Below are 13,358 nucleotides of genomic sequence, written 5' to 3' on the forward strand. Positions count from 1 at the left end.
CAAGTTCCTTTATTGTCTACAACATATAATTAACTAGGTTAACTATTCCTAGTTACTAAATGGGTTCGGGAAGTTATAACCCATTTTACTTTAAGTCCCGTTAACTCAGGACTTCTATATACTTTGTTTTTCCCAAAGTATTTATTCTCTTTTTTTAACATCCAGTTTATTTAATTAAATCCTAATATTTACCGGGTTAACTTTTACCACTAAAAGTATTCTACCCGCTCTTCGACGTTAACGCGGTTTATCTACTAAACCCGTTTTTGGGGTGTTACAAGTCTACCCCCCTTAAAGAGGTTTCGTCCCCGAAACCGTTCTTAGTCCCTTATCTTAATTTATTACCAATTACCCGTAGATTCCTTGACTTAACCTCGTAGGCTATTTTCCTTAGGCTTTCACCTCTTTGAGGCGAGGCCCTTATGATCCTTTTGCTTCAATTTATGACCCGTGGGTCAATTTGGCCCCATAGACCCTTGCTCTAATTAATATCCCGTAGGTTATGATGATCCCGTAGATCATCTTTTATTCTAGTCTTTATTCAATTGTCTATATATATATATATATATATATATATATATATATATATATATATATATATATATATATATATATATATATATATATATATATAGGGGAGCGCTAAAATGAAAACCACCTTTAGTTGTAAGAACCATGAGAACCACTCTCAACCAATAAGATTATGACAACCTAAAGGGTATTTTAGTCATTTACCCCAAATGTCAAATCGTTCATCTCTCTTCATTAAAGTCACTTTACTTTAAATACCTCTCTCCTCTCTCCTCTCTCATCTACTAGTTTACAAAAAAAAATAAAAATCTACTAGTTTATTTTTATTTTTTAATAAACTTTTGTTATGCTGTTTTGACCTTTTCAGAGGTCAAATATACTAATCTTGAAATACCAAGATTGATAGTAATTTTTTCTAAAAACTACAATCATCAATTATTATTATTATTATTATTATTATTATTATTATTATTATTATTATTATTATTATTTTTTTTTTTTTAATTCATCGGTTTAACATTTTATAGGTTTCATGTCAATCCCACTTTCAAAATCGTCTACTAGTTTATAGTAAAAACAATTAAAGATCGAGTAGTAATATAAGAAGATTTATTAATATTTATCTGCTCAATGTTATATTTCTTTTCTTACACATTTTTTAATGTCATAAAATAAATAAAAATCAATAATAATCTGTTCCTTGCTAATAATATAATAGTATAATATTATAAGACAAAAATGCTAAGGTAAATGGTAACAAATATGATTAAGTGAATAAAGATATTTTGTCACGTCTTTATATAATAACGTGTAACCTCACTTTGCTGTCTCTGATTATCGGAAAATCTGAGTCAAATCCTGTTTTTTTCAAGAATCCACTCATTTGTTTTGATTTTTGTTTGTTGGTTTTTTATTTTTTTTCCCCAGTCGATGATGATAACAATCTATCTGAGACACCTAACGAGTTGCGATTTATGGGTGCGTTCGTTTTGGGTAAAAAAGGTTTTGTAAAAAAAAATTAAAACCGTGAACTTTTTACCGTAAATCGTAAACTTTTTAACATAAAACGTAAAGTTTTTAATGTAAAACCTAAACTTTTTAACGTAAAAAGTTTAACGTAAAACGTAAAAAGGTAAAACGTAAAACGTAAAAAGTAAATAGTTTAACATAAAACGTAAAATGTAAAATCGTAAAACGTAAAATATTTAACGTAAAACGTAAAAAGTTTAACGTAAAACGTAAAAATTTTAACATAAAACGTAAAAAGTTTAACGTAAAACGTAAAAATTTTAAAAAGTTTAACGTAAAACGTAAACGTTTATGTAAAAACTATTTAACGTAAAACGTAAAACTTTTTCTACGTAAATTGTAAAACGTAAAACAATCGTCTGATAAAACGGCGCTTAAACAAGGGGCGTTAATACGGGGCATAAAAACGCCGCGAAAAAACGGGACGTAAAAAACGCCGCGTTAAAACGGGACGTAAAAACGACGCGTTAAAAAACGACCCTTGAAAAAGCCGAGCGTAAAAAACGGCGTACAAAAACGACACGTTAGAAAACGATACGTGAAAAAGCCGGGGGAAAAACGGCGTGCAAAAACCGGCGCGCAAAAAAAATTGTTTTGTTAATAAAATTTGAATTTGAAAATGCTTTTAATAATTTTTTTTTAAAAATAAAAAGTAATATAATAAAACAAAAAAGTAATAAAAAATAATAAAGACAAAAAGACAAAAAAGAGTAATTTTACTAAACTACCCTTTTGGATTAAAATAATTAAAGACATAATAAGACAAAATGTATTTAATATTAATTTTAGTTACTTTTAATCTTATTCATCCATCTTGTTGATCTAGTGGCTAGAAAGTGGTTCTCATGGTTCTTACAACTGGAGGTGGTTTTCATTTTAGCGCTCCCCTATATATATATATATATATATATATATATATATATATATATATATATAGCTTCAAAGCATCCTTTGTTATGTTTGGAATCATTAAATTTTACTTTTGAACTTTAGTTGACCTTGACCGTATCTAAGGTTTCATTTGTTTACTTTCGGACTATCCTTCCGGCTTTACGACTTCTAGCGTCATTTACATGTCGGTTTGTCTTATGCTTACCATTACACGGTTCATACTTATACTCCTTTACAACCCATTACTCGGGTCCTTCTATCTTATTGTTTTTAGCTTTCCGGTTTCACCGGTTTGCGTTTTCCTATTATATTAAGCGTTATTCCTTAATTGACTCGTTTGACTCATTTTGGGTGAATTTTCATCACTTAAGAATGTCAAACTTCATTCTTTATTTGACCTGTCCAACTTTGAAATGGTTGAACATAATTACCAAAATTTATGTTTGCGAAAATTCTCGTCATCTTTTAGTCATGACTCATTTCCCGAGTCTTTTGACTTTCTATTTCGCGTTCCTGTTTCTCAGTCTACGCATGCGTTTAAACCCTTACCCACCAATCGGGTGTTTTACCGAAGTCGTTATTATTGCAACCCTTACGGTATGCATTATGACTTCGTTTCGCGTTTATATTCCGACTTTGTCTTTAAGTTTGACGTTTTACAAAAACGACTCATTCAGGGACATATCTGCATTTTCCGGGTTCGAGTGTAAGTACACCCCCTCCCAATACTTGTCTAAATCATTTTTCTTGTTTGCGTTTTCCGGGTTCGAGAGAACATCTAGCTGGATAATGTTCACTGAGCTTCCTCCGTCAATAAGGATCCTGCGGACAAAATGGTTAGAAATAAAAAGAGTAATAACTAAACCATCGTGATGAGGATCCTGGATGTCAACACGATCATCCTCATCAAAGGTTATGACTTTTCCCTCAGAGACACTTGATGTTCGAACAGGTCTTTCTCCATTATCCATTTTAGCTTCCTTTGCATGCCTTTTAGCTGCTGAGAAGGATGTACCACAGATGTCTGATCCTCCAGAAATAAAGTTTATCACTTGTGCATCTGCCGGAGGGGCTGGAGCTTTCTCAGGGATCCTTTCAGGATCCTGAGTCCTTGACTTTTTTCTACCCAGCAATTCTTTTAAATGTCCCTTGCTCAATAGATATCCAATTTCCTTTCTCAATGTGATGCATTCCTCCGTTAAATGCTCAAAATCCTCATGGTATGCACACCACTTTGATTTGTCTTTGGTTGCGGCCGGTCTGTCATTTTTTCTAGGCCATCTGGCTTTATCTCCTAGATTCTGCATTGCAAGGATTAGTTCATTGTTATCAACGGAAAAACAATATTCAGAAATTGGAGGATAATCCTCATCATCATCTTCTTGATCAACAGCATGCACGTTTTGGTTGTCAGAACTGTTATAGGATTTGAATTTGTTGTTCTTGAACGAGGATCCTTGCTTTTCTTGTTTTGAGGATCCTGCTAATCTCTCCTGGATCCTCTTGTCATCCTCTAGCCGGATGAACCTGAGTGCCTGGGTTCTTACCTCATCTAGGTTCCTGCATGGTGTCATAACAAGATCATCATAGAACAATGAATCCCTAAGCAATCCCATTTTGAAGGCCTCAACAGCCGTGGCTATATCCAAGTTGGGAATGTCTAAGGATTCTATACTAAATTTGGTTATGTAATCCCTTAATGATTCATTATGACCCTGAGTTATCCTATATAAATCACTAGTTAATCGTTCAAATTTTCTACTACAAGAAAACTGATTATTGAATAAGTTAACTAGATTAGCAAATGAGGTAATAAAGTAAGGGGGGAGACTTAGCAGCCACTTGAGAGCTGATCCAGTAAGAGTGGATCCAAATCCCTTGCATAGGCATGCTTCCTTTAACCTTTCTGGAATTGGATTGATCTCCATCCTCTCCCTGTATTGTGCTATGTGTTCCTCAGGATCCGTCGAACCATCATACAGCTTCATGGTTGGAACATGGAACCTTTTGGGTATCTCAACATCACAGATTGGTGGTGCAAAACGAGATATCTTATGTCTTCCATCTGCAATCTCCGGGATAGGTTTGACCACTCCTGGAACACTTGATATCATATCCTTCAGTTTTTGCAACTCTCTGGCCATAGCATGGTTGATACCTGCATCCTGCATGAATCCATGGTTAGTGGTAAGAGAATTGTTAAAAGTGTTACCTCCCATTGGGTTCAAGTTAGGAACACTGGATGTGAATCCATATTGCTGGGACTCTGGGATGATGGAGGGACCAGTGGAAGCAATGTTCTGCATTGGAATAAAATCTCCCTGATGGACATCTGAACTTCCTGTTTGCAAACTCCTCAAGGATCCTTGCATCTGGAAGGATCCCTGAAACTGGGATGATCTTGGAACAAAGGAGGATCCTTGAACCTGGGATGATCCTGGAACAAAGGAGGATCCTTGAACATGGGATGATCCTGGAACAAAGGAGGATCCTTGAACCTGGGACGATCCTGGAACAAAGGAGGATCCTTGAACCTGCTGCGCTCCTGAGTAGGCTCCTGAACTCATGAAAGATCCCATATGCTGAGGATAGGATCCTGCTGGCTGGAAATATGAACCTGATGCCTGAGTCATTACTGTTGATCCGTAGTGCACTCCTTTTGGTCCACCCACATACTGAACGTCTGGAATCACCGAAGGCTGAGAGGTAATCACCGGAGTATCAAAATTCAAAGATCTGGGTAACAGTGGGGAATGATCCTTTGCCGCTTTCTTTTGTTTCTTGAGATCTCCGATTTCTTTGAGGATCCTGTCATTGGTCTTGTCCTGTTGCTGTATGTGATCTCTCATCTGCAAAATCAAGGTAAACATGTCACTAGTAGTGGGAGTAGAAGAAGCAGAAGAAGTTGGAGGTTTAGAGAAAATAGGAGTCGGTTTCTTCTCAGCAATTTTCTAAGATCCAGCAGGTGGTGGAGGCAAAGGTGGAATGCCCTGAGACGAAGTGACCGCAGACATTGCCGTAGAGGTATTCTTCACTGATGAAGCCATGTATTCGTATGCAATGAACCGGAATGATCACCAACAGAAAACTTCTTATAAATGAAGCACCAATTGCCCCACGGTGGGCGCCAAACTGTTTTGGTCAAAAATTACACTAGGATAATGCAACCAAACTCCAAGTTATGGGGAATGATGCTTGAAATGAAGAACTATGATAAGGATCGCTATGATATAAATTGCACGTAAGTACACTCCCTCCCAATTCTTGTCTAAATCATTTTACATGCTTGCGTTTTCCAGGTTCGAGTGTAAGTACACTCCCTCCCAATTCTTGTCTAAATCATCTTACATGCTTGCGTTTTCCGGGTTCGAGTGTAAGTACACTCCCTCCCAATACTTGTCTAAATCATTTTACATGTTTCTTTGTCCGTTCACTTGGGCTCATTATCCTAATGTAATACGCTTCCGTCACTCGGTTGTGCGTTTACATTATTATCAAATATTTTTCTTATCTGATTCATTTGGGTACTTTTTAATTAGTCCCATTCACCCTGCCATTACTACATCGGATGTAAACGTGTCCGCCATAAGGAGTTCATGGTACCATATGCCACTACTTACTTGGCCAGAGTAAGCGATTAACACATGACATACATGACCTTTTTATAGTTTTCACATCACGCCCTATGTAAGTAACGCCTCTATTTGTTTCTCTTGGAAACAATATCCGGAATACATTTTCTATTCGGGTTTTTTTTTTAATCTACATATGCAACTTTCAATTTCTACGTATTTGTTGCATATTACCATTTGTGCGATTATTTAAAATGTGCACCTGGTAATGTTTGCCCCGACGGGCGTTCCTTGCCATTAACCTTGTTCGCGGTCGTTACGCGATTTAGTCCTCGGTGAGCATGCTCCTCTTGTCATACTTCGGACCGTTCCATCATCATATCCACAATTTGTTTGACTCTCGTCGTCTTCAAACGCGAGTGTCCTTCAATTAAAACATTCACAAAAGTTAGTAACGTCAACTTCAATAATCGCCCGTATTATAATACAAGGCTTTTTCTACTATACGCGTCAACGCGCGTATTTTCGTCAACTATATCAATCATTTTAATTGGGGTAACGTGTACCACACGATAGCCCTATGTGATGTTTACAAGACTTTAGCATACTAAACTATTAACATACACGTACCTACCGGATTTGCGATCAAGCCTTGAACCGAACACTTTATTCTTTTCACCTTGCGCTCTGATTACCAACTTGTAACACCCGTTCTTATAAATCAAGGTTTAACGTATATTTAGCGAAATAATCATGTAATTAATAATTACATATACATCAGAAATACGGGTTGTTAAAAACTTTTACAATTTAAGTGATATACATAATGTGATTTAATTCGCCGTTTAGATTAACGACAAAACAACGTTGCGGAAGCTTTGTTTAACGTGTGTTCGGTTCTTGTTCGCTGCTTGATCTTCATCCGGGACTCTCGACATTCACCTGTGATCAAAACCAACTTAAAGGTTAGTTTTGATAATTAAATAACTAATACAACGAGGAAATTAGGAAAAATCCAACATTTATATCTTGATCCCAACACAATAACTCATTTCTGGCCTCCACCGTAACTTACGGTGACACCGTAAGTTACGGTGGCCCCTGTGTTAACATTTTCCTACCGTACATCAGTAGGCTAGCACCGTAACCAATTCAGCTCCACCGTAACTTACGGTGGCACCGTAAGTTACGGTGGCACCTGCATCCAACCTTTCCATTTTTGCCACTATTTGACACAAAACTTTCGTATCTTTCAATCCGCTTGTCCGTTTTACGCGATTCTTTCTCCTACGCACTCGTAATTTAATTCTCCATCGAATGGAGTTAAAATCTAACGTCTCACTTCACAAAATTTTAGACTTCAAGCTCTCGGCTTGAAGTCCAATTACGACACTTTTGACCCGTTCACGGTTTCCTCTAACAAACTCGTTTGTGGCCTTTGTTTCTTTTGTAAACATTTTATTATGGTTATTTCCTATTGTACAAGGTTCAATTTACGGGTTACTACACATTTTTAACCCGTTTTGCTATTATTTCTATTTTGACCCGTTAAGGGTATTTATGCACTAAGATCCCATATCATCCCTTTTATACTTATTCTAAGAATTTAATCTATCAAATCACTTATTTCCAACAACCTTTAAAGGTCGTTTGCCCGATTTACCCATCAAGGGCATTTTAGTCGACTTTAGCCCCTCATTTACGACGAAGGGCATTTGCTACTAATTTGACTCAAAAAAAAAATATATGTTTAACCACAATCTTATTTATACGTACCTGGCTCGAGTCAACCTAATGACCCGTTTCGACTCCTTGCTTTCATTATCGATATTCTTATGGCGACGCAATTACCCAAATTACTATTCGCCCCTGAAAACACATGACTTGACAACCAAATTAGTTGATATTGTCAAATGGTGTTATTCCCACCATTTGACCCGCTCGACCTATATAACCCAACATTTTCATATGTAACAAAACATGGGTTTTTAATTACCAATCACATATCCGACCCATTTCGGATTTTCTCACTAGATTCCTTTCTTTCTAAAGTCAATTTCATTTATATATATATATATATATTTTATTTATTTATTTTTTTTAAAACTCATTCGGCTCACGCTATGGGTGTCCTTTGAAACTGATTTTACTTTAGTAGATACTTGACTAAATTTCCATTTTTACCCATTTTCCATTACTAGTTACGCTATAAGGTAACTTTAAGAAAAACTCACTAATTCTTAACCAATTCGTGACTAATTTACCATTTTGCCTTTTTCACCATTAATCATGGTTTAAAACATTTTGTTGGTTTCGACTCATTTCGTTTTGGGTCGGAACCCATGATTCAAACCAAATCCTTTATTGTATTCATCGTTATGAAATAAACACATATACTACAAGTGGGTGTAAGTTTTACTTACGGTTTGCGTCCGTTCGAGCTTTCCTTGCGCACTTGATCCGTTTGATCCATTCCTTGCCAGCTCCCACTTAGCTTGACGGGATCAAACTTAACACAATACCCACAAGATTTGTTAGATTTGTCATTATATAAAATGACCACAACATCTCATGGATTCACACATACTCATTTATCAAGACAATGGTTTAAACTGTCCTTGTGTTTGTACCTGTGCACTAACTTAGAACATGTTTGGCATACAAGTACATATTACTTGCATAAATCATTTGTATGTATTTTAGATGCCTTTAATACACCCAATTTCATAAAATTTGTTTGAAACAATTACATGGTACACACCACACCATTCAAGTATGGAATAAAAGCTACTACGACATACCTCTTACCAAGTCTTACAATCAAATTATATTTCCACAATAGACACATTGCCTCAAGCTAATTTATTAGAATGCCATCATTATCACATTTCTCACAATTTATCCTTTTCTTGCATACAATTTTCTTAGATTAAGTTTATCAATACAATGTGCAGCAACTTTACAATGTAGCTACTGAATCGACTCTTTTGACCACTTTACGGTTTTATTTAGCCTTTCGTGATCAAAGATGAAATGTAGAATACTAAAATATCTTTCCAGCGCAAAAACAATCAGCTCAATCCGAGCTTCCTAGAATTTATTATGAGTTTCGCAAAATAAGCTCAGAAGTCAAAATGCTTCCAATCAGGTTGCTGTCAAAACAGTTCAGCCGACTTCGGACACTGTTTTGACCCGTTTAACATCAGAATTTAACAAACATATTCAAACATAAAACGTAGTATGTTTTAATAGCTTTCTGAACATATAAGGTTCGTTGTCTAACTCCTAATAACGAATGAGATACGGCCTTTACAAGATGACTATCTATGGCTGTCAAAAGTGACGAATTTCAAACTATTTTACACAAACTTGAATCAATTCAAGTTTCATGTAGGCAGTTTACCAAACACTTAATGTGCAACCATTTAACACATGATTCTTTAACATGTCAAGATGGTCCTTAACCCTTTAAAACTTGTAGTTTTCACTCGGATTTTCAACAATTCTAAGCACCCTAGTAATTGCTATCATCAATTGACATCAACTAATATAGATTCAAGCATTCAACACAACTTTGTGATGTAAGCCATGTATAACATCAAATTTTCGGATTTCATAATACCCATAAAGTCAAAACCCCAAGTCTTTCACTACCAAGGGTTATTTAGGTGAAATTGAAGTAGTTACTCACTATTTATTCGTATAACATCATCAATTTCATAAATCTTTTACAAATCATCATCAATTATGATGATTCTAAGCACATGCATATCATCATTTTTACTATTTAGTCAAAAACCCACTTAGCTCGTACTTGATTAATTGACTATCACTAGTTTATGGCACAATTTTACAAGTTTGCATCTAGGGTTTGTTCCTAGACATATACTCACACCAATTTCTCTAAAACATTAAATTTCATACACGAATTTCATTCATGCATGATTATCAAAATTCCAAAATATCACCATATCATAATTTTCGACATACCTTACAACCCCCTTGTCTTGGTGATCACGAATTTAGTAAAAGCCCCAAATTCCTAGCTTGTTTTCCCTCTGATTTTGATCAAATAGTGAGTTTAGGGTTCAAAAGAAGGAACCCCTTTCTTGCTATGTGTAAACATCGACCAGAACCCCTTTCTTTTTACTTTAAGTCCCGTTAACTCGGGACTTCTATATACTTTGTTTTTCCCAAAGTATTTATTCTCTTTTTTTTAACATCCAGTTTATTTAATTAAATCCTAATATTTACCGGGTTAACTTTTACCACTAAAAGTATTCTACCCGCTCTTCGACGTTAACGCGGTTTATCTACTAAACCCGTTTTTGGGGTGTTACATTAGCCTTTGCACATCTTTAGCATTGGCAGGAGATTTGATGTTCACCAAGGCTTTGATTTGTTCCAGGCTAGCTTCAATGCCTCTCTTGGTCACCATATATCCTAAGAATTTACCTGCTTTAACACCAAAGTGACATTTTGAAGGATTAAGTTTCATGTTATATCTGTCAAGGATATCAAATGCTTCCTCCAAGTCTCTTAGGTGATCCTCAGCTTTTATGGACTTTACCACCATATCATCTATGTAAACCTCCATAGTTTGTCCAATCTGATCCTTGAACATCATATTCACCAGCCTTTGATATGTTGCACCTGCATTCCTTAATCCAAACGGCATAGCAATATAACAATATATACCGGTTGGGGTCATAAAAGCCGTATCCTCTTGGTCAGATGGTTCCATCTGAATTTGTTGGAATCCAGATGAAGCATCCATAAAAGTCAACAGTTCATGACCCGCTGTTGCATCCACCATGGAGTCATTGTGGGGTAATGGGAAAGGATCCTTGGGACATGCCTTATTTAAATCGGTGAAATCGACACATACCCTCCACTTTCCATTTTTCTTTTGAACGACAACCACATTGGCCAGCCATCTTGGATACTTCACCTCTCTAATCATACCTGCTCGGAGCAATTTTTCTACCTCTTCCTGGATAATGGCGTTTCTTTCTGGTGCAAACTTCCTCCTTTTTTGATGGATTGGTTTGAATGACCTGTCAATGCCAAGTTTATGAGTGATAATATCATTAGATATACCTGTCATATCCTCATGTTTCCATGCAAAGGTAGTCTTCCTTCTTTTGAGGAAGGATACAAGGTCTTCTTTCATCTTGCCAAGGATCCCTGACCCGATATAGATTTTGGATTCAGGATCATCAGGATCCATGAGGATTTCTACCACATCCTGCTCTCTTGCCTCCAAGACATCCCTTGGAGGATACTTTGATTGCTATTGATCCCTTGATTTCGAGGCTGGTTTCATTGATGAAGTATAACAATCCTTAGCCTCCTGCTGATCACTATCGATCTTGACTATTCTCCAAGGGCTAAGGAGCTTCACACATTGATGGTAGGTAGATGGGACTGCCTTCATATCGTGTATCCAGGGCCTGCCAAGGATAACATTACAACAAGATAAACAGTCATTAACACAAAATTTTTGATAATTGTGTAATCCTTCGACATAAATTGGGAGTTTGATGTCCCCCAGGGTGTTCTTAGTTTCGCCACTAAATCCCACAAGCACGGAGGATCTTGGTATGATATCTGATTCAGGGATACCCACAAGGATTTATACGAGGAAAAAGCCCTTGATCAATGAATGATCTCCGGCATAAAAAACCCCGGGTGATGGAAACTACCGATCACCAAGCTCAAATAAATCAATTAAAGTTTACAACTTCGGATAGTGACGAGCTAAGTACAAGGATCATTATGCTTAAACGTGTAAAAGTGTGAGAAATGCTAAGTGTTTGCTGAGAGCTTTGTGACTGCAACTGTACGAAAGTGTGTGTAAGCAAAAATGGCTAAGTGTTCTAATTTTAGCTCGTCACCCCTTTAAATATGAAAGCTAAACTAAGCTAACTAATTGCCCGACTTTCATGCCATTCTCCCACGTTCTCCACAATGTCCATTTTCGTTCAAATGAGTGCGAAATACCTGGGGAATATTCCATAGTAACGTTGCCAAGACCAAGTCAAGCTCAATACTCCTGCAAAATAATACGAAATACAAACAGCCAATCGTTAGTATGAGGATCCTTAAGGTGATCCATGATCCTGATCCTGAAGCTCTTCTGAGGATCACTATCTGTCACAGAAGTAAGGATCACTTGTCAGGATAATAAGTAAGGATCACTAATTGTTAGAAAATCCTCCCCTAACATCCATCATAATAGGTTTAAAGTTGTGCAGGAAAGTAAAAACGGCAGGATCACAATGGTTTCATCCCCCAAACAGAGGATCCCTCCACCATATGCAATCCTACCTATTGTCTGAAGGATCCTAGATCCTTAATCCTAAAAACTATTGTTCAGTACAAACCATCAAATTGTTCAAAACAAACAACCACTAAACAAAAAAAATTGGGCTCCGGCTAAGTCTCGAAATTTCCATCATTGCCCAATCCTGCAGCCTAGACCTTCGCTGCATCCTCACCACCAGCTCCACTTGCCTCACCACCCTGATCATTGCCACTTCCTCCAGCCTCAAGCGTCAAGATCTCCTCAGCCTCTTCATCGTCCTCCCGTTCAGCTAGCCTTGCTTTCCATCCCTCCACATCCCAGGTGCTCTTGTCAAAAGCAGGATCCTGAGCTTCCATGGCCATTTGTAGCTGGATCTTGTACATTGCTATGGCGGCAGAGACCTTAGCATCCTGGGTGATCTCGTGCTTCTCATAGTCAAAGTTGATCAGCATCTTGGCAGCTTCATTCTTGGTGGCCTGGAGATCCTTCTGAAGATCGGCTATCTTGAGGTCTTTCAGCACAGCAACTTGTTGAAGATCAGCGATCTTGCTATCCTGATCCTCAACGTGGCCAACATAGGTCTCTATTTCAGCAAATTTCTGCAAAGAAGACAAGGAATAATATCATAGCCAAATGATCCTCAAACAAGCAGGATATGTAAGCAGGGACAGTGATCCTTACCTCAATAAAATAGTCCAGGAACTGTTGGCGGATCAAGGGAAGGCCTTGCAAATCCTCAGCTTCGGAGGCCTTTCTCTTATTGCCTCCCTTCCCCCTGAGGGTTGCCTTGGGGATTGAAGCAGTTGGGCTGGCAGGAGTCTTCTTCCTCGAGGATTTGACATTGGTGAGATCGGTGATGCTGAACTTCGAAGCTGACTTGGTGGACTTTCCGGCACCTACACAACCAAAACAAGATAAGTATCTAAATTTTACTTGAATTTCATTATCTCATTAAATCTTTAAACAAGGATACTTACTTGACATCGTGACAGAACCAGAGGATACTTCCTGAGAATCTTGGGTGGTAG

The 13,358-nt window shown here is 37.2% G+C and overlaps 1 long non-coding RNA gene across 2 annotated transcripts; it reads right to left on the reverse strand.

Moving 5' to 3' along the window:
• Positions 1–6,740: 6,740 nt before the first annotated feature.
• On the reverse strand, positions 6,741–10,153 carry LOC110925789. Of its 2 annotated transcripts, none has more exons than XR_002584735.2 (4): positions 10,014–10,153; positions 8,447–8,532; positions 7,800–7,892; positions 6,741–6,965 (listed from the first exon to the last, which is right to left on the reverse strand). It is a non-coding gene; the product is annotated as an uncharacterized LOC110925789 (long non-coding RNA). The 2 variants fall into 2 exon arrangements; XR_002584734.2 differs by having other exon boundaries at positions 7,800–7,906.
• Between the last annotated feature and the right edge of the window lie 3,205 nt (positions 10,154–13,358).

This window comes from Helianthus annuus, chromosome 17, assembly GCF_002127325.2.
Source record: "Helianthus annuus cultivar XRQ/B chromosome 17, HanXRQr2.0-SUNRISE, whole genome shotgun sequence".
NCBI lineage: Eukaryota > Viridiplantae > Streptophyta > Magnoliopsida > Asterales > Asteraceae > Helianthus > Helianthus annuus.